This window comes from Chrysemys picta, chromosome 5 (genome assembly GCF_011386835.1).
Source record: "Chrysemys picta bellii isolate R12L10 chromosome 5, ASM1138683v2, whole genome shotgun sequence".
NCBI lineage: Eukaryota > Metazoa > Chordata > Testudines > Emydidae > Chrysemys > Chrysemys picta.
The window spans coordinates 84,949,293-84,975,052 of record NC_088795.1 but is presented as its reverse complement, the minus strand read 5'-3'; the positions used below and the strand labels follow the sequence as shown (position 1 = coordinate 84,975,052).

Sequence of the window (25,760 nt, the reverse complement as noted above, 5' to 3'; positions counted from 1 at the left end):
AGCTATTCATTCACAGCGGTTACACTTCATCATAAAATCTTACTAGAAAAAACATTTCCAGTTGGTTTGCATATCAAGTCTCAATGGATTAAAATCAGTCTACATGACCATTTACAAAAGAATAATGATGCACTATTGTTTCTATGTTGAAAGGAAGTCCAGAGATGGACACTGCAAGCCTGTTTTTCCATAATGGGTGAAATACTGCTCGGCTACTCTATTATAAATTGAAACTTCACTTGATTTCTTCCAGATTTACAATAACAGAGCAAAATTTGGCATAACATCTTTTGTTAAAGATCTGGCAATAGTATAAACACCACATTAATAAAGCCTTCAGAGATACTAAAGCAGAAAGTGCTGTATATGTCAGTGAAACCAAGATATAATACAAATCAATACCTGAAAAAGGTAAGAAAGATGAGCTGGAAATAATTAAATTCAATTTGGAATTTGCACATTAATACTTCAAGGGGAAAATATTCAGATGCACCGACATTTAATAGAAGGGAATATTTGGAAAGAAGTAATACTGAATGAAATGTAGGGACAATAGAGTAAAGGCAAATAAATATGGTTTTGTGATGTAACATGGTGGAAATAAAGCTAACATTGCAATACAAAAACTCTGATAAACATAATACACAGAGGCATTAAACCATGGAGCACTAAGGTAACAGTCCCATTCTATCTAGCACTAGATATTACAACTGTGATATTGTATATATTCTGGGAACCTCAACAGCAGAAACTTGTCAAGAAATTGGAGAATATGATTAAGTGACCAGAAGGCTTGATTTATGAGTTTTAGTTTAGCTAAACAGACATAGAATGCATATACTGGTATGAATATCTTATAAATACCTCAGAACATTCATAAATCTTATAAGACTAGTGTGAGGGAATAAAGATTGCAGGCCACATTCTGTGACTTTCACTCATATAGGTACTACCTTATCCCACAATCCTATTAAAGTCAGTGGGACCACTCTCCACATAAGGTACTACTCAGTGTGAGTAAATGGGACAGACTCTGTCATTAAAATGAGATAGAGATTCTTTAAAATTATCTAGTAAAATATAAATGGGAGTAACACAAAAAACATGAACAAAGCTGGGTACCAGAAAAAAATTCCTAACACTCAGGCCTAACAATCTATGGGACATTTCCTAAGTGCTGTAGCGTAAACGCTGTAACTTAAATTATTTAAAACTAGATTGGAAGTAAACAATCCCCCTCCCCTCAGCTCACCTTCTTTTCCCCGCCTACAACCTTTTCTTCCTTCTGCTCTGTCACAAACATATATGTTTCTCATTTAATCTTCTTGGCTAACCCCTCCACCTGCCCCACTGATCTTATGCCAATGCATCTCCTGATCCCTCTCATGCCCTTCACCTCTAGCTCGTCTAAGTGCCACATCAAGTAGCCCTGGGTTACATACTTCCCCTAGATGAGGAAGTCCATCCTGAGCTTCTGAGACTTCCCAGATGAGCCCCCCCTTGTAATGCCCGCAGACCCCGGTCGTTGTCTGCTGGGATCAAACCTGGGAAGTCTCTGAAGCTTGGGATACTCTTCCTCAGCTAGGGGAATTATGTAACCCAGGCCAGCTTGGTGTGGTACTCCATCTCCTCTAGTTGCACTTAGACCAGCTAGAGTTTGATGAGCTTGCTACAACCTCAGCTAAGAGACGCGTGTCTTTTAGCTCATGTAGTAGAGGCTCATGCATTAAGCTCCAGAAGTCCCAGGTTTGATCCCAGCCACTGACAACTGAAGTCTGTTGGTGTTACAAGTGAGGGCATGCCTGAGATATCAACTGGGAAGTTCAATTTTTAACCTTTGGGTTGACTAGAGTTTACTTCATTGCCCTTCTTGAATGCCTAAAAAAACCCAACTCACATAGAAAAGCACCTGGAGACTCAGAATTCAGTCTCTAAGAATTTCAGCAAGGGTTGCACAGGTAACCTATCCACATTCAAGTCCCAAAAGAACAAAAGGAATGAACTTAATTCTTACGCACCAACTTTATAAAATCTTATGATAAAGAAACATAATAAACAATAAGAATTACAACTTAATTTCTGTAAAAAGCAACAGAGGGTCCTGTGGCACCTTTGAGTAAAAAGCAACAGAGGGTCCTGTGGCACCTCAAAGGTGCCACAGGACCCACTGTTGCTTTTTACAGATTCAGACTAACACGGCTACCCCTCTGAAACTTAATTTCTACAACAGCATGGCTACCCTATAATCCACATACATGATCTTCACAGTTATACATAAACATAAATAAAGAAAATAAACTATATCTAAACAGGTCAATCTCCATAGAAACACACTGAGAAGAAACTCAGAGTTCCCAAAAGCTTAGGTTGAGTTCACCTGAATCTCAGTTTGAGTCTTTGATCCCCAAATCTATACAGTCTGCTGAGTCAAAAGCAATATCTTTCCTCTCCCTGCTTGTAGAAATTTTCATCTGGAATCCATGCAGACTCTTCCTCCTCCTCTGCTGAAATCCCTCAGTTAGCTCATCAGCTAACTAATTAACCAACCACTACAGTTAAGTATATAGATTAAAAAAAAATCTGTTACAGGAAAAATACAAAATTGAGAATAGCAAAATAAATGACTCTTTCCCCATTATCACATTTAAATAAAAGAAAAGTTGGTGAATCATAATAGTGGAACAATTTAACTAAAACAGTTTGACTAAAATCAAACAACGTTCAAAGTATATAATTAAAATACATATTTTTTCCCTTTCTAGAATTAACACTGCCAGTCCTTCCCTGTTGAAGGGTTAACAATATCATTAACCTGCTGCAAAATGATTCAGAGTTAGGGAAAACAGCCTGCTTTCTGCTCCTGGGCTCAGCTTCTTCCAATCCACACAGTGCACATGACCCTTTTAATCCTGGTGCGATTCTGTGCCACTATGCACACGAAGAATTAATGTGCCCTGCAGATTTCTTTGCTTCTCCACAGAAAAATGACTTTCTGATGGGGAAGCAAAGGGAAGCCACAAGAGCAGGCAAATGCTCTCCACAGCAGCACGGACACATCGTTTCTGGCACCTGGAGCAGCCAGTGGAGAGGTAAATCACTGGGAGGGGCTGGGGATACACCAGCTGGTGCTGGATCAGACCCACCAAGGGCCAGGCTGGATCAGACCCACCCCCATCTGCCAAATCCTTGTGTATCCAGCCCCCCCAATATGCAGCCCCCCCAACAAGCCAAATCCCCCATACCTGAACCCCCCACTGACCCCCCCATACCCAAACCTCCACCCCGCCAAGCCTTACCCACTTCATTAGAGCCTCTCTGCACCTGGACCCCACCCGGCCCTCCCCTGCCCCACCTGGGGCTGGAGACGCCCCAAATGGTGCCTCCTTCCCTGCATCAGTTTCAGCTGGTAGTCCTGACTGGCTTGGGGATGTGGAAAGAGTGCACTTCCCCTGCATGGAGCAGCTGGGACCAGGTCAGACCCACCTCTAGAAACCTCCCTCGGCTCCACATCCTCCCCACCACTTCCTGTCCCCATCGCACCTCAGCTGCAGGGGGAAGGGTCACTGTATGGATAGCTGCTACCCATCTGTCCAATCCCCGTGCATTCAGACTTTCCCATACCCAGACCTCCCTCCCCCTCCGCTAAGCCTCACCCATACTGCACCAGAACCCACCACTGAACTCTCTGAACCCAACAGCCCCCTGAGCCCTCCCTGCTGAGTCCCACCCCTCTGAATCTGGAACCCCACTGAGCCCCAAACCCCTGAATCCAGACTCCTGACCCCTGCACCCTGACAACCCCCCCACAGAGCCTCGCCCCCTGCATCTGGACCCCTGCTCTGAGACCACCACCCCTTCTGAGCCTCCCCGCATCCCAATAAGCCCTGGCCCCTATGCACCCGGACAATCCTGACAAGCCCCCTGCACCCAGACCCCCTCACTGAGACCAACCAGCTGCACCCAGACCCCCACCCTACCAAATGGAGCTGGGACTCTGAAGACACTCCTCGCCTGGGGCACCATTTGGTCTAGGGCTGGCCCTGGGAAGGGGGGACTTAAACTACTACTTTTTAAAGTTATAATTCAAAAATAGTCAAGTATATTATTTGTATTACTTTCATACTGAAACCTCTGAACATCCAGTTTTAGCCTAGTGCACATTTTTACAGCTGAATGTGAAGTTGGGACTGTTGGAAATGAGATTTTATTATGGAAATATTGGCGCAGCTTTAGCTAGGTTGGCACATACTACACACAGTAATATGCTTTAAAACTCTATATGGAGACCAACAGCCTAAAGAGAAACTGTAGCAAACCCCATAGGAGAGAAACACAAAAGTTCCCAAAGAAATTCATGTAAGACCTGATCCAGTTGCCATTGGTATAACTCTCATCCACTTAAATAGTGCAGGCTCAAGACCACTCTGTGTATGTTTAGAAATAAGATACAAACAGAAATCCAGAAAGTAGGAAGAGATCAAAGCTCTGTAGATACCCAACAAATGACTCACCCATGTAGGCAAGGAACTAAGTGATCAGAAAAATAAAATGGAGCTGTATTGTGTATAGTCATAAATATTAAGATGTCAAAACCACAGTGTTGGTTTAATAGCAAGAATGGGGGAACACAGAATGTTTTTTTAATGAAAAGGATTCGTTGTCACTCAAAATTGATCCGTTCTATGCAAAAAAAACCAAAAATAATATTTTTCATAAGATTATACCACTTCTTCCAAAACACAAAATTGTATCCAAATGCATGGACCTCACATTTTGAAGGTTTAAAATTTAATTGGAAATATTTCACAGAGTATCCTTGTCCTTTTATAATCCTCCTCCTATTTCCCCAAATTCTTTAAGCTTCAAGAGATGACACTGTAGACTAGGCAAAGGAAGGTGGCAATTCTGCAACTGTATAAATGTTTGTGCTTGTGCAGAGACCCTCTGGGATCACTGGAGCCTCACAGACGTTCAGGGGTATGTGCTAGCAATTCAGCTTGCCAAATTGGAGCCAAAGGGCCAACTCCGCAGCTGGTCAAAATTGATGTAGCGCCACTTAGTTCATTGGTGCTATGCTGATTTTTACCCACTGAGGTCCTAGCCCTATACGTGTCTGAAATGTTCATATGCTAAAATATTTACCTTAGTAGAGTAAGTGAAAGAAAATATCTGTGCTTAATTTCAGATCTATAAAATCTATTTTAGAATGTATAAATATATGAAATATCCTTGTTCTTAAAATAAGGTCACTTTTCAGAACTTATTTAAAAAACGGTTGCCACTTGAAATATCTTATAATTTGTTTAACCAGTAGTCTTACTGTATGGCTAGGTCTACACTACCCGCCTGAATCGGCGGGTAGAAATCGACCTCTCGGAGATCGATTTATCGCGTCCGAACGGGACGCGACAATCGATCCCCGAATCGACGCTCTTACTCCACCAGTGGAGGTTGGAGTAAGCGCCATCGACAGGAAGCCGCAGAGGTCGATTTTGCCGCCGTCCCTACAGCGGGGTAAGTCGGCTGTGATACGTCGAATTCAGCTACGCTATTCGCGTAGCTGAATTTGCGTATCTTAAATTGACCTCCCCTCCCCCCGTAGTGAAGACCTGCCCTGTTTATTTATTCCATATTTTAAAGTGTCTGTATAATGAGGACACGAAATAGATATTATCTGGAATGGCCTCAGTTCTGAAAGCAGGGGATTCCTATAAGTATCTTGCAAATTCTTTTTCTTTTCTTTCAGAAATATTTGTCCATGTCCTTTGAACTAGTGTTTGTAAAACTGAATAAAAAATCATGGGAAAGTATTGACAGAAAAACTGAGGCTTATGATTATCTGAGAGTTCTTAATAAGAATACTACAAACTGTATGAACTTGTTGTTACGGCTGCAGTGCAGTGAGATTGTAAAACCAAGATCTGAGTTCTAGAACTTTAACTTTGACCTTAAAGTTGACAGAAAATGGATTTATGATCCACTTGCTAAACAGCACCAATGTAGATGTGTAGACAGTTGACTGTTTTCTTAACAAAAATTCTGCCTTGGATGATTTCCAAGTTACCAAAAAAATATATATGATTAATGCAAATGGGTAGGGTGGCAAATGTAGGTATTAAGGTTGCCTTATCTGTTGATTGTGTATTAATTATGTTTATTATTTAAGAATTTCCATTATAAACTCTGAGGTTTGTCACATCCCACTAATTTGGGGTGCCCCACTTTCCATAGGCTAACTCATTAGTTCCTCTTATGCTCATTAACATTTACATTACTCAGTCATCATGACAACTTATGGTTAGCACACTGAAACCCTATGTCTGCAAAATCCCTAAAAATACTCTAACTAGCTTTATCTGGTACATTGCAGCATATATTTTCTAAATATCAGCAGTTTTAACACACATGTCATACAGCATTCTATTTTATGATGTCTTGTGATATCAGGTTACCACTATCTTATGATGCCTCATGATTTAGGATTATTTACTGGATAGTTGCTTATGTCAAATCTTTCTTTGGGCCTGAGACCTTCTTTGGCTAAGCTGAATATTTAATAGGTCTTGAGGTTGGTAAGCTCATTGCATTACTGCCTTAATTTATACCTATTCTTCACTTAGCAAATACTTATATCTATAGGCCACATGGATCCTTATTTCTCCTTTGAATCACCAGGAGAGAGGGACACATACTTAAAGGTCCAGTGGAGAATGGAGAAAACATATTAAACAAGCATATGTGAAAACAGTCTGCCTGCGACTAAGGAAAAGGATCTGAAGCAGATTTTTATAAATCTTCTTATATCATTAGCCAACAAGTTCTATTGAATTTGGATATATATGTTCATATATATATTTGGTGAGAAGCTGCATTTATGCTCAGCCAAAAGCTACATAAGTCCTAGACCTGGTAGGCAGTGAAGATAGAGAGACCAGATTTTCCAAGCCAACCAAGTAGGATGCTTATTTTAGCCTGGCAGGATTTCAGAACTGACACTATATCAATATGTGAACAAAGCTAAGCAATCTGGTAAGAGTCAAACTCCCATATTTTGGGGTATTTTCCGTTGAAAAGTTCACTGGCAACAAACCCAGCAGCATGAAAGGACATGAATGTCATGATATTAGCACAATTTATGAATAAATCAAAAGGGCTACTTTAAATATAAAAAGTTTGTTTATATGATTTTACTAAAGTTCCCTGTATGCACAAAATTACCTGATCATTTTATTCCTAATTTACTCTGTCCTTGGGTAAATTCTGGAGGGGACAATGGGTTTCTAACTACAGGCCTAAGCCTTGGAGTTTGAATCATAGGATGAATTGGAATATTGGAAGCTTGAGCTTCTCTCAAATGTGTGTATTCATCCTTTTCTCTCTAGATATGTTGGGACAAGTCCTAACCAGGTATAAATGAATGTAGCTCTATAGACTTCAAAGAACTAGGCCTATTGCTCAATTAGTATGCTTTGACAAGTTTCGAGCATTCCTATACATGGGACACCTTGGTAACGTAGGATAAGGATAGTCAAGTATTAAGAGGAACTAGGCACCCAACTCCCATTAATTTTTAATCCAATCCATCATGTACAAAATTGTGATACCTGCACTTTCTTGCAAAGCCATGAAATAAAAGCATCTAACCAAAACAAGCAAGCAAAAGAAATGCATGGGCTAGCCTAGCCAAGCAAGTTTGAATCCATCTAGCACTTCAGAGTGGGCTAGTAAACTGAGTACATATCCAGGGTCCATGCTGGAGTTGTAGTATGCACACTGTGCTGTTTTCACTGTTATTGTTACCCACACTAGCTGGATTCAAACTAGCTTGCCTAGACTAGCCCATGCATATTTTTTGCTCTATTGACATACCCTAAAACTTAGTGGATGATATTTACACTGTATACTGTATTTATAACACAGGTTTGATGGTGCTACCCCTTTGGTAAATTGAGTACGATTTGTATTGATCATGCACCATTGACAGCCTTATATGAATTCTGCCCACTAAGCCAGCAGACATACTTCAAGAATCTCAAACTTCTGAGAACGTTTCACATTGTTATAATATTATTTTTTAAATTACCAGCCAGCAACAATTTTTCTTCCTTACTCTAAATGGAACATTGTGATGCTGACAGAGCAGGTGCCAACTCATGCCAAGGCCCTGAGCTTCACTGAACACTGACAAATGCATAACTGGAAACCATTTTGGCTAACCTGTGGGTTAGTATAATTAAAACAGATATTAGTGTTATAAGAATGTATTTAGTGTTTAGACTTTGTAAAATGCCTGTAGGATGCTGCATGTATTAATTACAACAATTATATCCCATGGTATAAAGTTATCTTCAGTATTTGTATTGTAAACCTCTATAATTGTGTAATTCACCAAACAGGAAAAGAAGCATTAATTAAGGTAAAGTTCTTGTCCTGCACACAAGATGGTCCATTAAAGGCAAATGAGGCATTGTGTAGAATCAAAGTACAAAGACCTTGTTGATTGTATTCCTTATTCCATCCATGAAGGAGAGACCTACACATGAATTCATCCCATCATCTTCCCGCAGCCCCCATTGGCCTGGAGCGGCGAACCGCGGCCAGTGCGAGCCGCGATCGGCTGAACCTGCGGATGCAGCAGGTAAACAAACCAGCCCGGCCCTGGCTGGCCGCGGGCCAAAGGTTGCCGATCCCTGTTATAGAAGCTTATATTTTTTTTAAACTAAGACTGTAACTCATTTGTGTGTGTATGTTTCCTGTTTTAACTTTGTAAATTACTCATTTCTTTTCTTAGTTAATACATCTTTAGTTAGTTTGTGACAAGATTGGCTACAGGCATGCTCCTTGGTTTGAGAGCTGAGTACAACTGACCTAGTGTAAGTGACTGGCCCTTTGGGACTGGGAGTCACTTGAATATTGTTGTGATTTTTGGTGTAAAGTGACTATCTATCACATAGTCTAATTTGTGTGGGTGGCAAGATAGACAGGAATGTCCAAGGGGATTTTCTGTGACTCCACAGTAAGATTGTTATAGTGCTTTAGGAGTTCACACTTTTTACTGGGTTGGTGAAATCTTATTATAGAACATACAACCGATTTGGAATGTCTGCCCTGCTTTTTGACAGTCTTCCCTGAGGTTGGCACTCACCATCATGAGCCACTCCAGACAGTATAACAAACATCTCCCATCAAATTCCACTTGTCTGAGTTGTGAGATGGGATATTCAGTCCTGGGCCAGTGACAGGTTTCATGTCCAATGTTTTGTCAACTACCATGACAAAAAAATGAGTGTTTCATGCTATAGGGGATTCTTGTTAACTAGCCTCATCAGACAACAAAAGTTTTAAATCTTAATATTAAACATTAGGGTTTATATATGAGCTGGTATAGATGATTTATAGTAGTTTCTAAAAGTACTCTCTGTACAAATACTTGTATTTTTATATTTATTATATTTTTCTATTTCTCTCAGATTCGTACAGTTGGATTCTAAAGAAGCACACATTCTAAAGAATACCAATGTAGGTACTGAATTTTTGGGTTACATTTAAACTGGCATATTTAAGTCCTTGTTAAAATTAATCTGCCACTGCATAATTTTTGTGTCTCTGTGGGTATATAATTTATGTATTATGTAAGGCTTCTATCACTCATAGCAACTAAGGATAAACAACTATTCAAGGTAGCATTAATCATGCCAAAAACACTCTGTACTTACCACCTCCCTCCATATATAATATAATCTGTGTAACTATATAATTGTATGTGTTTATATATAATATAGAGACCGTGAAGTGTGACTGACATATGTATAGGGAAGGCCCACTGCTACTTAATGGGTTTTGAATAGTATAGTATCCCTGACAGTATAACCTGGATAGTAATAATAAAGCACCTTGTTGAGTTTCTTATATTTCACTCAGTTTGAAATGTGCTTTTTGGAGTTGCAGTTAAATGGTACAGATGTTCTTTGAATGAAATAATTATTTTGTTGATGGAACCCAGCATGATGTGATTGAAAGAAATACACACACAAAAAGAGACATTAGCTGCTATTCACAGTTAATGGATGAGACTTCTTTAGCACTATTAGGCTATATTTCATCATGAAAAGAATTATTTTAGAGGCAAAAGAAGAGTCAGCAATTAAAATATAGCTTAGATTACAGATCAGGTATAATTAGACTCAGCATAATTACTTTAAAATTCTTTTTGGTTTCCATCCGTTTGTAGCAATTTTTTTCATTTAATTTAGACAGGATTTTATTATTTTTAAAAAATGTTGATTTTACCAGAAACAGACACTAGTTCTGATAATTAAAAGCCAAACTGAAAGCTCTACTTTATTTTTCAACAACAGTATCATGAGTGTTTTTGTTAAAGAAGTCTTTAAGACTCAAACAATACTTTTTAATATTAATTATTTTTAGTTATGATTGTGATAGTGGAAATGAATGCTAGGAAATATTGCAGACATTCTTGAATATCCTTTATTTTAATCCTGAATGGAATGAAATAAGGCTTATCCAAAGTTCAAGAGTCAGTTTATGTCTTGAAACATTACTTGGCTACACTTGCGAGTTACAGTGCTGTAAAGCCTCCCCCAGCGATGTAACTCACTCCCCGTCCACACTGGCAGGGCATTTACAGCGCTGTATCTCCCTGAGTACACCGCTGCAGGTACTCCACCTCCCCGAGAGGAATAACAGCTGCAGCGGAGTGGCTACGACTCACGGGTGTGAGTGTAAACGCTTGCAGCGCTGTACTAATCACCTTGTCAAGTGGCCAATCCTCTCCATTGTTGTGACCGGCTGCAGGAATGCAGAAGTGCCAGTTTCAAAGCCTGTACCACAGAGAAAAGCAAACAGTTTGCAGCTTGCTTTGAGTGAGTAAATGAATGAGCAGGGGGCCGGGAGTTCGGAACTTGCAAAATAGAGAGCTGACATGCTCCAAAAAGCACTCCCCCCCCCCACACACACACACACACTGCCTGTCACAATCCACCCCACCGCACCCCCGTTTTGAAAAGCACGTTTCAGCCACATGAATGCTGGCATAGCTGCCCATAATGCACCGCTCCCAACACAGCTGCAAATGTTGCAAGTGTGGCCACGCCACTGCGCTGGAAGCTGTCAGTATGGACAGACTGCAGCGCTTTTCCCTACTCAGCTGTACGAAGACAGGTTTACCTCACAGCGCTGTACAGCTGCAAGTGTAGCCAAGGCCTGAGTGTGCTAGTTGGGAAACATTTGGGTGCTTCAGAATGAATGAACACATGACTCTCTAGGGGTTGACAGTTACCACTGCAGAATCAGTAACTATACCTCCCATCCTAATACCAACAAAAATCCCATTGAATGACATGGCACCATTTCCAAACTTTTTGGAGTTTGATCATTCCGCCTTTATTTGGGCAAAATCCTCATTAAAGTTGGGATCAGATCCTTTATTCACAGTTCCAGATGCTGTTCTCATTTTGTTGGCATCAGTGGAATTTACACCACTGTGAATAAGAGCAGAATCTGGTGTTAAGCATCTGGCCTGTGATATCTCAGAATCCAGTAATCCAGTGCTTGATTTGATTCTCTCTTTTACCAAGTTTCAGGAGTTGTACATTGAACTTTGTCAAATAAATACATGTGAATCATTTCATGGAGCATATAAAAACTAATGGACATTACATTAATTTTTCATAACAATATATTTTTGGCAAAGAGAAATTCAGAGCTACAAAGATCAAAAACAAAAACCCAATCCTACAAGGAGATGAGCAGCCTCACATGGTGGTGAGCGACCTGATTCCTACCAAAGTCAATAAGCACTGACTAAACTCAATATCCTGTGGGCAGGGTTGGGTGCAAATCAGATTTTTCATTTAACAGGGAAATCCACAATTTTGAATATTCAAAATATAAAAAAACTGAACAACAAAATTTTATATTATATAATATGATATTAAAAATGAAAGAAAGGGCATGTCTTGTGACAAGTTATGGCAAACCAGGGTGTGAATCAAGTGGTATCAAGCAGAGTGCTCCAGGGGTTGGTCCTGAGGCCAGTTTTGTTCAACATCTTCATTAATGAACTGGATAATGGGATGGATTGCACCCTCAGCAAGTTCGCGGATGACACTAAGCTGGGGGGAGAGGTAGATATGCTGGTAGGCAGGGATAGAGTCCAGAGTGGCCTAGACAAATTGGAGAATTGGGCCAAAAGAAATTGATGAGGTTCAACAAGGACAAGTGCAGAGTCCTGCACTTAGGACGGAAGAATCCCATGCACTGCTACAGGTTGCGGAGTGACTGGCTAAGCGGCTGTTCTGCAGCAAAGGACCTGGGCATTACAGTGGACGAGAAGCTGGATATGAATCAACAGTGTGCCCTTGTTGCCAAGAAGGCTAACTGCATATTGGGCTGCATTAGTAGGAGCATTGGGAAGTGATTATTCCCCTCTATTCTGCACTGATGAGGCCACATCTGGAGTATTGCGTCCAGTTTTGGGCCCCCAGTTACAGAAAAGATGTGGACAAATTGGAGAGAGTCCAGCGGAAGACAACACAAATTATTAGCGGAGTGGGGCACATGAGTTATGAGGAGATGCTGAGGGAATTGAGCTTATTTAGTCTGCAGAAGAGAAGAGTGAGGGGGGATTTGAGAGGCTTGACGAGCCCTGGCTGGAATGATTTAGTTGGGGTTGGTCCTGCTTTGAGCAGGGAGTTGGACTAGATGACCTTCTGATGTCTCTTCCAACCCTAATCCTCTATGATTCTATGAATCCAAGATTTTCATTTTCCGTAGCAATATCTACTGTGTGGCAAGCTGGAGTGCTATAGATTTACACCCTGGCTTGCTGCACAGTAACTTGACATGCAGACTAGCTTCAAAAGATATTTCAGAATGGAAAATCAAAATGTTCCATTCCAAAAAGGGCAAAATGGAACATTTCAACCTTATATGTTTTTTCAATTTTTCTTTTGAATTGTTGTTGTCAAAATCAATATATTTTCACAAAATATATTGCATTCTGAAACCTTCTGCCTAAAAACTTCTGACAAGCTCTCCTTGCAGGAGTAGGCTCTAAAAGAATACTGAAATAGATATCATTGTAGAGAGTGTATATTTATTTGTAGAATGTATCTTTTGATTTTTCCCAGGTAAGTGAATTGCTACTTTGCAGTCTGAGTGTGAACAGCGCTGATTATGAGAGTAAGAGGTATCTGGTGGGAAATATATGAAACCAAGCAGAACATTCCTCTTGACCATTTGTCCTTGTATCCAATGTGATGGACTTGTTTCATTTGGCTGGTCGAAACTGAATTTTGGCCTTGTTAAAAATAAATGGAAACATGGTTTTTAAAAGATCATTTTAAAAACAAATTGCATGAATCCATTGTGCTTGTTTCACATGAATGTGAAAAACTTTTGTAAATTATAAAGATTAGGGGTGGGAAAACAAGAACAACTTCAAAATGAGTTGTTCATTCCATGTACTTCCATTAAAGGATTGTTTTCTAAAAATATACTAGCAGCTCCATTTACTTCAGTGGAGCCAGGAGAGCTTACACTAGTTGAAAATTTGCCTCCTAGGTCCCTATCCTGTAATTTTTCCACATGGGCAGACCTCTGTGCCTGTATGGAGCCCAACTGAAGTCAAAGGGGCTCTGTGCAGGCACAGATGTTCACCCACACAGAACAACTTGCAGGATGAGGTCCATATTGCCACAATTCTAGCTTTATTATAACATACTGCACATCCACTCACAGTCAATTAACTGTTGTAATTTGTTATTCAATATTAATTTTTCTAAAGCATGGAGTGCATCCAATTTATGACATCACAGACTACAGGCTGATTTCTTATACTCTAAAAGATGCTATTAATAATGGTTGAAATGATACTATCAAGATACAGTACCTGGTTTGGTTACTGCTGGAATGCAGTTGGTTTATTTCTCATGGAATTACTGAAACATTTATGTGCAGAATGTTTACATAAATGAAAATTAAATAGCCAACAGTGATTGCCATAATGAAGCTATAAATACCATTAAATGCATTCCAGTAGCATTTATTTATTTATTTATTTTAAAGGAAACTGCATTCATTTTGCTCAGAGCAGACATTTGGAAAGTTAAAGTGTAAAGAACACACATACGTGAGAATAAATTCAGAACCATAATTGGAAATAAAGTTTTGGTTACAGCTGGAGTTTCCCAGCTTTCTACATAAGAAACTAAGTTACTAAGAAAGTGACATCATTTGTGACACTGCAGTTAAGGAAGCTCTGCATAAACTAGAGCCCAGCAGGATCTGCTGCCATAATAGCAGGAGCAGTGGGAGTGGGATTAAAGAATTGTCCTGCTCAGGGCTCTACCATAAACTTGTTTCCATCTTCATTTAACAATCATAAGGAGAAATGTAAATTTTAATATAAAATAAAATCTTCATTTCTTTAATCATAATGTTAGTTATATAATTATTAAAGAGTATTACACTATCTTTTAAACTCCTCTACTATCTGACATATGAAGCTTCTAATATTAGCTGAGTCATGTGGGTTTAATAAGATGGCTATGGCCACTTAGAAATTGTGACTTAAAAACATGGGGCCAGGTCCTCCAGTGCATTAGGGCTGTTTTTCACTCCCTCTGCTGGAACAAAGCTCCCCTAAAGTCAGCTAACCTGTCACAGGAATGTCACTCCAGTGTAGGGCCAATTGGATGTGCTGGGCTACATATGGGGCTCTCTAGGGAGAAAGGATATGGCTTAAGCACCCCAGTGATTCTTGGCTGACACAATTGCCCCTTGGAGCTGTTATCAGCATGGGGAGTAGCAGGGGTGCAGGATCAAAGGAATGCAAAGGTGACTTTCCAGACACATGCACTGACTGCACCAGGAGCCCCCCACCTGTATCCTAGAGTCTAAACCACTGTTGTGAAATTATAGGGCCTTAAAGTAAAGCCCTGGATTCCAGCACCCCCACATTTTCAGGTAAATTCAAATCCAGATCAGGACTTCATGGCTAGCCCTCTTCTACAATGAACTCTACTAAAATCCCAGATACACACACCCTAAATTGGGAAAATTTGGATCCAACTCTGGATCTAAAGTTTGCTACGCATGTGACAAACTTTCTCTGAAATACACATGTTGAGGCGGGGATGTCAGTTTCTGTGGGTCCAGTTGTGCCAACTCTAATATTCAATTTTACTCACAGTAATAGTCCTTATGTAGTCAATGGGGCTACTTAAGTGAAAAAGGCTGCAGGATCAGACCCAGAACATAAACGTTCTGACTGCTAAGCTCAGCAGGGAGGACATCATTTTCCTTTGAACACAATATTAACTGTTTTCCTTTTTTCTCAATCACATAATAAGGTTGCTGTATCAGACACAATGTACCCAGTCTTTTAAGTGCTGTTCGTGAGCGAAGGGCAGACACATGAGCTCGCTACAGAGCAGGAATGCTTTACAGTACAATTCCAAATACTGGAGAACCTCTTCAATGCGCCTAATGAGAGTACTATGTTAAAAAGAGAATCAACAAGATGTACGTGTAGTTGTTTTCCTTAACACACTGAACACTTCTCTCTAATTACATTTCCTAACATCAATAAACAGCTGTGTGGTTAGCATTTATTTATCTAACTTTTCCATATGAAATCTTTGTCTGGCCTTGACCCTGGCTTCACCTTGGAGCAGGATTTTCTTAAGCAAAATAAAAATGATAAGATAATACTCATCTTTGCCTGACAACATCAGCAAAGCCAACAAAATGCATTCATCTTTATTGTAATGGCAGCCGCAAAAACAATGCATATTTATGTTTCCTATGTATGACAATAGGCCCCCAATAAAATGTTTTTTGCCTGAATCCAGCTCTAGCAAGGACAAAAATTATGTGAACTACAGTCATATGTTTAACATGGAAGAGTGAAGGAAATACATATTCACTTTCCTATTAATGTTAAAAAAGAGCTCGAGCTTTGTTTATCATTGTAGGTCAATCAACTAACGAGAACATTTAAGCTCCTTATGCAGTATGTGCTATTATAATTTGCTCATGCCCAGTGTTGTTCCCGAGCCTCAAAAGTATACATGTGACTTTGAAGTCTTCATGGAATCATGCCTCAGACATCATAGGGTTTACATGCCTATGCACTGATTTCAGAAAGATGACTCAGAATGTATTGTCATTGAGGCTTCCTCCTGTTGTTACCATCTATCGCCTCTCCTCACCCAGCTTCTAATTGCATGAGCAGCTCCTCTGAGTTGGCCTAATTGCCCAAGCCAGTCTTTAAACTCTCTGGTTATAGCATACCAAATAGTCATTATTCCAATGAGAGAGCAGTGTCTATGGTCTCTCATGTAAAGTACATGAAAATTCCAATTATGTGGTTTGTCTCTAACCAGAACCCAATTTCTACAAAAAAGTTTTGATGAGTCTTTCTAATTATTAGGGCGAGAGGGGGACATGTTATAGTTTCTTTTTACTTAGATTAACGGGAGGGAACTGATAACTGTGGGTAAATAGTGACTTCTCTGTCCATTTGTGAAGAAACTTAAGAATAAGTAAGAGATTTAAAGAGCCACCTGCCCAAAGAGTTTTCTCTTTCTGTTTTTTGTAAAGTGGTAGCTTGCAAAGGAGGGATCCACACTTTTGTATAACTGTTCCACTGCTCACACTCTATACTGCAAAACACTTTCACAGATATGTAGTGGTTCTTTAGAGAGTTTTTCTTTTTTCTTCTGTCCACTGTCATCAAAAGGTAGGGAGTACTTGGCAAGAAAGGGCCTCCAACATCTCCTGACATTATACCTTTCAGTTTCCATCTTTGAACGGACACACACACACAGGCACAGTCCACCAAAAAGACAGGCATCAACTATAAATTCCTTCTCTATCTCAGGTCTACCATAAAGTCTTACCTCACTTACCAAGAAAAATAATATATAAAGATCCTATCTCTGTGACTTCCTCTGGATGGAAAAGACAGAAAGCACAACAGAAACACCCCGACACCAATATATTTGGGGCTGGGAAGCCACAATCCCGATATGAGGCCAAGCTCTCTCCTGGATTAGGACCTGGCTAAGAGAAAACAAAGAGAGGGATAAATGGTCAGTTTCAGTACAGTAAGGGTTGGCAATGGTGTGGCACTCTAAACTTCCATTTTAGGACCTCTGTTTAACACATTAATTAATGATTGGAGAAAAGAGTAAACAGTGTTATAGCAAAATTTGCAGATGTCACAAAATCATGTTAGTTTATTTAGACTAGAGAAGACTGAGGCACTTCAGAGAGACCTAACAAAACTAATTAATTAGCAGATTAAATTCAGCATTGACAAATACAAGGTAGGATGAAGAAACTTCCTTATAGGTAGGTTCCATAATTCCCATATAGATACAGTTTTTAGAGGAGATCAAGCTATATCAATGACTCGAATGACAGAAATACACTAACTACAAACAACTTTATGTCTCCTTCTCATCAAATGAAAATAACAACATCTCCCACTGCCTAGTTAAGATTAACACCAGGATGAGATGCACGTAACTGAAGCTAAATCTAGACAAGACAGAAATTATGATGTTGAGAAGTCAGATGAATTGGAAAATCTAGCTAAAACCAAAACCTCCTGCTCTGTTGACAGTGTTTGTTCTCCTATCATCAAACAATTGAGAAGAAATTGGCCTATGATAGTCTATCATAGGCCACTTGATTAGACCTTATGTGGTGTAGGGAGCAAGACGGGTACCCAGAAATCACCTACTACAGGACAGGCCCAACAAGGACAATAACAGAACACCACTGGCCATCACATACAGCCTCCAGCTAAAACCTCTCCAGCGCATTATCCACGATCTACCACCTATCCTGGAAAATGATCCCTCACTCTCACAGACCCTGGGAGGCAGGCCAGTCCTCGCTTACAGACAACCCCCAAACCTGAAGCAAATACTCACCAGCAACTACATACCACACCACAGAAACACCAACCCAGGAACCAATCCCTGTAGCAAACCACATTGCCTACTCTGTCCCCATATCTACTCTGGCGACACAATCAGAGGACCCAACCACATCAGCCACACCATCAAGGGCTCATTCACCTGCACATCCACTAATGTTATATATGCCATCATGTGCCAGCAATTCCCCTCTGCCATGTACATTGGCCAAACCGGACAGCCTCGCCGCAAAAGAATAAATGGACACAAATCGGACATCAGGAATGGTAACATACATAAGCCAGTAAGTGAACACTTCAATCTCCCTGGTCATTCTATTACAGATTTAAAAGTCACTATCATTGAACAAAAAAACTTCAGAAACAGACTTCCAAGAGAAACAGCAGAACTAAAATTCATTTGCAAATTCAACACCATTAATCTGGGCTTGAATAGGGACTGGGAGTGGCTGGCTCATTACAGAAGCAGCTTTTCCTCTCCCGGAATTGACATTCCTCATCTATTATTGGGAGTGGACTACATCCACCCTGATTGAATTGGCCCTGTCAACACTGGTTCTCCACTTGCGAAGTAACTCCCTGCTCTCCATTTGTCAGTATATAATGCCTGCATCTGTAACTTTCACTCTATGCATCCGAAGAAGTGAGGTTTTTACCCACGAAAGCTTATGCCCAAATAAATCTGTTAGTCTTTAAGGTGCCACCAGACTCCTTGTTGTTTCTCGGGGAAACCTGATACTTTTAGAACCCCTCTCCTTTCTATGTCTGCCAACTAGAGACAGATTCTGGAGACAGATTCCTCAAAGACAGGCCGAAGATCCTAATTATCCTATCACAGGAAATTGTTGGCCTCAATGAAGTCAACAGGAGAGGAGAGCACATAGCAACTCAGAATCAGGTTCTAAACTATGGCAAGTTGGTTTCTTCTGTCAGAGTTTAGGACCACTAAGTACACCAGTCTATTTAAGGTCTTCATTGTGTTTTCTCTACTGTCCCTTTATGGTGTATAAATATTGCCTCAAAAGATTTTTTATTTTATTTTATTTTACAATGGGGCAACAATGGTTCTGGTTGCCTTTCATCTTAGAAATATCTCAAGCCTATAAAGACTTGACTTCTCTGTTTTTGAAAGAAGATTCTCTGGATTAAAATGTTGAGGTCTAGCATATGTCCTTAAATTCTTTGCTGGATTGTGGCAAAAAAGAATAAAGGGCACTAACATAATATTTTATTTATTCATTTTATTTATTCATTTAATACAAGTTAAAATAATATTTATTCTGATCAAATGAACAGATTTTCCTGGTTTTAAGTCAAAGTCAATCTGGTCTAATAGCCAAATTTGCTGTGATTTACTGCAATTGTATTTTTTGTTCATCAAAGTTGCAAGAATTTATACAACTTACAAAAATCGAACTGTTATGTATAGGTAAGGAGAGAAGAAAAAGTTAAAAATAACTTATTGTTTTGCAATCTATTAGCTGTGAAATCACTTGAACTTTTTTATTTTCTCAGTTTTTGTTCATTGTTAGTTTAGAACTTTTTTGCATCCCAGAGTGAGTATTTATGGACCCTGAAAACAGAAATACTGACATAAGCTAATTATTAGTGACATGAAGAACCCTAGCATAATTATGAAATAAAAATAATTGGGGTCACCTATTATTCTAAAGTAATTTAATTATTTTTTTCTATTAAGAGACCTGTTTGATAGCATGAGACTAGCATTACAAGTCCAGATAGATAAAACTATTCAGTGGTATTTCTTTGCATTTGCATTCAAATCCTGAGTGTGTATCATCCCCATTTGTTATTGGAAACCAAAATAAGTGAAAGGGCACTAAAAATTTCTTAAGTAACAAAGGGACTTTTGAAGATTAACCACATTAGTTTCAGTAGATCTTTAATCCTCTGAAACTGATAAACTGAAAATGCCATTAGGCCTTTAGCCAAAAAGCAGCTTGGTTTTTAATATGTGTTGCATCTGAATCATCAAACTTGGCAAACAAGCCTCTTGCAATAAGATCACCATTTGATAATAAATACAAATAATCTTTAATTCCAAAGTAACAAACAAAAATTGGGCTGTCATAAGTGTAATAAAACAGAAAAATTATGAATACCTTGTCAGTAGCTTGCCTGGAATTTAAATGTTGATTGTTTTAAAATACAGAGCTGATGAACCAAATTCTGCTCTTAAATGTATTAATGGCACTCCTGCACTGTAGATGATAAAGGATGCCATTTGAACAACTGAGAACAAAACTTAGCCCTATGTGTGTAACTTCACTTTTCTAGTTTCTTTTTCTTTTCCTTTTTATTTTTAACATGATCTGTTGTTGTAACCCTTAGAGTACAACGGTAAATTGGCTGGATTCAAAAACAGATTAAATAACCCAAAACCTACATTATCAAGGAAAACAGAGTTAATAGTGATGAAAATGTGATGCCACTTTGAAAATTCTAACTGAAGTCACTATGTTCAACATGCTACAGATGACTGAGCTGCCAGCATAATAGGAAGCAGAAAAAAAATGTAAAATCAGGTAAGACGTTGCGAAAACACTTTTTTTCATTTGCAGAATAATAAATGTGTGGTGTCGCCACAGGGCAAAGTTGTGAAGACAAAAACACTAGGGTCATTCAAGAAATGATTGGGTATGTCCTGGGAAAATAATGTACTAGGGTGGGATGAGCCTCAGTGGGCTGAATGGCCTTTTTCATTCTCAATATGCATGGATCACAGCTGTCGCACTGCAAGGTATGTTAAAAAGAAGAGACTATGTGCTGATAGCTCAGAGAGCTATTCATCTGAAACCTGGCCCCATATGTATCAAGCTGAAGAGCCTCTGTTACTTGACACCCACTAAGCTTAATTGTCATTCAGGCTGTCTGAGTGCTTTATTATTAAGCCCATCTTTTCCTTTTACCAGAGGCGAAATACTATGACATTGGAAAAGTGAGGTGCAATCCAACAGAAGATTGGATATCTTTAGGGCTAGATTGTAGCATTTAGTTACAAGCTCTAAGTAGGGGACTGTACAGTGGCCTAACTTTCCACAGGGCCACTCCTTGTTCACAAGGTGTACACAATTTATACTAGCCATTAGCCGAACACTTCCATTCACCCTCTTTCAGGTGATTTGCTTGCTGGGAGGAGAAGGTGAAGAACAGGCTTTGCTCACTGGAATGGCTGTTAGGATCAGCTCTTCAACAGGTATGTAAGATGGTGGGGTTGTACAAGAAGCCTGCAACCTACTTGTGCAGTCTCTGCAAGGCCTACAACAAGATCTTGCCCTACCCACACACCCACAGAATACTTTAAAAACAACAGCTACTAGTGCGGTTCTTCTGGAAGGAGCAGGATCAGAATCTGGGGAGCTCACACATTAAATCCATACTCCCTGAGTACAGCAAACATATGTGCCAGCAAAGCTATCTGATGCTATTGTGGCTACTTGATGAGTGAGAGTACTGAATTTATAACTGGAGCTGGCGGTGAAAAATTGATGAAATCATACTGCACCGGAATATACACTTTCCTTAACATTAAAATGCTGCATAAAAGTGGCTCAATTTTGCTAAGTGTTCATTTGGGAAGAAACCAGACAAAATGTTCTGACTATTGAAAGTCCCATTTCACCATTGTCAGAATAAAACATTCCAATGTTTTGTGCTAAATTACTTTTTTATTTCACATTTTTAACATTTTGTATTATAATATAAATTATAATAGACTACAACATTTTAAAAATCAAAATAAAAATGAAATGATTTTGTCAAAATGAAACATTTTGATGAACCTGAAACAACATTTTCCTTATTGAAGAATTTCAAAATTTTAGGTTTTTATTCCTATTTGGAACAAAGCCAAATTTTGAAATTTCAAAATCCTTTGTGAAATAGAATTTCTATCTTCTGTACAACTCTGCTTACAACTATATAAATCCAACAGCCATCTGACCAATCACACCCAAAAAACAGAGGTGAGCAGAAAATGTTTGGGCTAATGCAAGGCAGCAGCTGTTTAATATTCCTCACATTCCATGGGTGATTTCTGTCCCCACCCATTTTGCTTGAGGTGGGTGCTGGGGACTATATTTGCCCCTACAGCATACCAATAAGCATAAGAACATAAGAACATAAGAAAGGCCGTACCGGGTCAGACCAAAGGTCCATCTAGCCCAGTATCCTGTCTACCGACAGTGGCCAATGCCAGGAGCCCCAGAGGGAGTAAACCTAACAGGCAATGATCAAGTGACCTCTCTCCTGCCATCCATCTCCATCCTCTGACAGATAGAGGCTAGGGACACCATTCCTTACCCGTCCTGGCTAATAGCCATTAATGGACTTAACCACCATGAATTTATCCAGTTCTCTTTTAAATTCTGTTATAGTCCTAGCCTTCACAACCTTCTCAGGTAAGGAGTTCCACAAGTTGACTGTGCGCTGCGTGAAGAAGAACTTCCTTTTATTTGTTTTAAACCTGCTGCCTATTAATTTCATTTGATGACCCCTAGTTCTTGTATTATGGGAATAAGTAAATAACTTTTCCTTATCCACTTTCTCCACATCACTCATGATTTTATATACCTCTATCATATCCCCCCTTAGTCTCCTCTTTTCCAAGATGAAGAGTCCTAGCCTCTTTAATCTCTCCTCATATGGGACCCGTTCCAAACCCTTAATCATTTTAGTTGCCCTTTTCTGAACCTTTTCTAGTGCCAGTATATCTTTTTTGAGATGAGGAGACCACATCTGAACGCAGTATTCGAGGTGAGGGCGTACCATCGATTTATATAAGGGCAATAATATATTCTCAGTCTTATTCTCTATCCCCTTTTTAATGATTCCTAACATCCTGTTTGCTTTTTTGACCGCCTCTGCACACAGCGTGGACATTTTCAGAGAACTATCCACGATGACACCAAGATCTTTTTCCTGACTTGTTGTAGCTAAATTAGCCCCCATCATATTGTATGTATAGTTGGGGTTATTTTTTCCAATGTGCATTACTTTACATTTATCCACATTAAATTTCATTTGCCATTTTGTTGCCCAATCACTTAGTTTTGTGAGATCTTTTTGAAGTTCTTCACAGTCTGCTTTGGACTTAACTATCTTTAGCAGTTTAGTATCATCTGCAAACTTTGCCACCTCACTGTTTATCCCTTTGGTATACCCTACCTTTGGTTTTGTTTGGAGGGAGAGTAATTTTGGGGAGAGATGGCAAGGTGGTGGCAGAGATGTGGATGTGGTGCCTCTGGTGTGCCTCAATTGGCAAAACAGAGGTCGCTTCTGCCACACTTAGTAAATCATAACTTTTTTTAAGCAGGGAGTCAGAGTACTTATTGAGACCCAACAGGAACTACAGGGTCTACCCGCTGAAGATAACCACTTTCCCCTGAATCACGGTACACCTGACATGCTACCAAATTCTGTATCAAAATAAAAGATTAATTGTTCTGATGTTCTACAGCATTGTGTCAACGGCATTAGAGGCAATGGTTACACAGAACTGAACAAAGATGGGGGACAGACAAATACTTTTTTTTAAACTTTAAACTTGTAAGATATGTCATATTGATAATATTGAGAGCTGGCTTTCTCTCTTTCCCTTTTTTATATGCAGAACATGAAGGCACTGGAAGTGAAAGGACCACATGTTGCCCTGTCACTGAGTCTTTGTTCTAGGACTGCCTTGAATAGAGATAATATAGTTATTAATTCTTCAGCCCATACAATCCTTGGTCACTGGTGACATTCTTGTGCTGAAACTACAAGGAAGGTGCCACTTTTGACAGTGATGTTTTGTTGATGTGCATCTCGGTCTTCTAAGAAAACTGAGAATATCATTGGCCCTTGAAGATGTGGTATCTGTTTTCCCATTGTCCTGCTGAGAGAGGAACTTATTTGAGAGTTATCTGTCTGAGACTCAGTCCAGATAAGATGAAAGTGATGCTGGTTTGCTTTCTCCTGCAACTGCAGGTGGTTTACTGTCCTTAATGAAGAAGGCCTAAATGTAGGGGCAAGTTTAGAACTCTAATTCGTCCTGGCGACCCAGGTAGCTCTGGTGGTCAGAAATGTCTTTTCTTTATCTGTAACAATGGTGCAGATTATGTGGCAGCCAAATTGCTTAGTGAGGTTGGCTGTAGGGAGTATATTATACCATTGCCCGACAAACTGTGAGGGATTCCTTTTTGCTTCTGGATGCCAGTCAGGATATTGATATTGATATTTTAAGCCCTAGCTGGTTTGAAGTCTAGTTATAATACCTAAGATACCACTTGTTTTCCCAGCACCATGGCAACTGAAAAGCTGATTCTGTCTTGATAGAGGTTCCAAGGATTTCAATATCTAGGGGATGGTGACAAGACCATTTAAGTAGAGGCCCCCTTGACTCTGGAATACACTTTACCAGTTGGCCCAACAGAACCTGAATTTGTTAAACATAAGAGTACAATGTAAAACTCATGTTTTCAGGCAGAGGGGGGTTTTGTAAGGAGAGAGAGGAAGTTATGGGATGTGTTGAAGGAATGGGAGGTATCAGTTTGGGGTACATCATCATACATTTCGATAGCATTAGGCTAAGTGTTTATAGTTTTGAATGCTCATCTCAGTCTAAACTCCAATTCTTTGGAGATCTGTCCACCACTAATTACTACTACTACTACTTAGTTTATAAATAGAATTCTGAAGTAGAGGTCTTTTCCTTTTGGTGTCCTGACTGGTAGTTTGATAGCTTGCTCAATAATGCAGTTGTTAGCGCTCTAGAGGAATGTTTTGGAAATACTGATATTACAAACTCACCATACATGTTTTCATAATGTTTTTTTACATATAATTGGCTGGTACTACTTTTTCTTGCTATTGATATGGGTACCTGTTTGAACCTGACTGAATCTATCTGGATCTAACTGAACTAATCATAAGAGGGTTCAACTTCTTTACATTTCTGACTTAATTAAACTGTGCAGCCTTGGATCTTTGAGGACTGTATCATATGAACAAAGAAATCTTCAATTTATCTGGTATGGTCTATGTAATAGATGTTTTCTGTTTAACATTTTTATTTTAAGTATCAGAGGGGTAGCTGTGTTAGTCTGAATCTGTAAAAAGCAACAGAGGGTCCTGTGGCACCTTTAAGACTAACAGAAGTATTGGGAGCATAAGCTTTCGGGGGTAAGAACCTCACTTCTTCAGATGCAAGACTTCAGACTTGCATCTGAAGAAGTGAGGTTCTTAACCACGAAAGCTTATGCTCCCAATACTTCTGTTAGTCTTAAAGGTGCCACAGGACTCTCTGTTGATTTTTATTTTAATTCCATTTTATTCAAAGCTTTGGGGGTTATATTTTGCTCTGGTTGAGCAGAAAGCACACCTGCTCAGTTAATGATATATTTGGCCTGCTATTTGCTTTTCAAATTGAATTCAGATTTTTGGCTTAGCTAGGTAGCCTGGACTGTAGAGCAAACAGTTTTCTCATACAATGCAAAACTGTCTAACTTTTTTCATAGTTTTATGAAAAAGCAAAAATATTTCTCATCTGCAGAATATTTTTATTTGCAGCTTTTTTTTGGAGACCACCCTCATCCCAATCCTCAAAACCACCCAAATTTAATTAGAGCTCTAAATGGCCCACACCTTATAGGCTCTAGATTATTTACATTAAAAATACTTTTAAGGGAGCCTTGGATCAGTCTCCCTCATCACTTCTCGCTTCAACTCCCTTGGGGTTTTGTAATGATACTTATGTCGGGGACAGGTCAGTCATCTATCTACTCATGTT

General features: G+C 39.4%; 1 long non-coding RNA gene across 1 annotated transcript in view; it reads left to right on the top strand.

Moving 5' to 3' along the window:
- Window positions 1–21,170, top strand: part of LOC101943800 (uncharacterized) — a 52,462-nt gene extending 31,292 nt beyond the window's left edge. The window contains exons 2-5 of the long non-coding RNA XR_254833.4: window positions 8,527–8,638; window positions 9,471–9,519; window positions 20,324–20,517; window positions 21,110–21,170. This is a non-coding gene — a long non-coding RNA (uncharacterized LOC101943800). The remainder of the gene's footprint in view (window positions 1–8,526; window positions 8,639–9,470; window positions 9,520–20,323; window positions 20,518–21,109) is intronic.
- The last annotated feature ends 4,590 nt before the right edge of the window (window positions 21,171–25,760 follow it).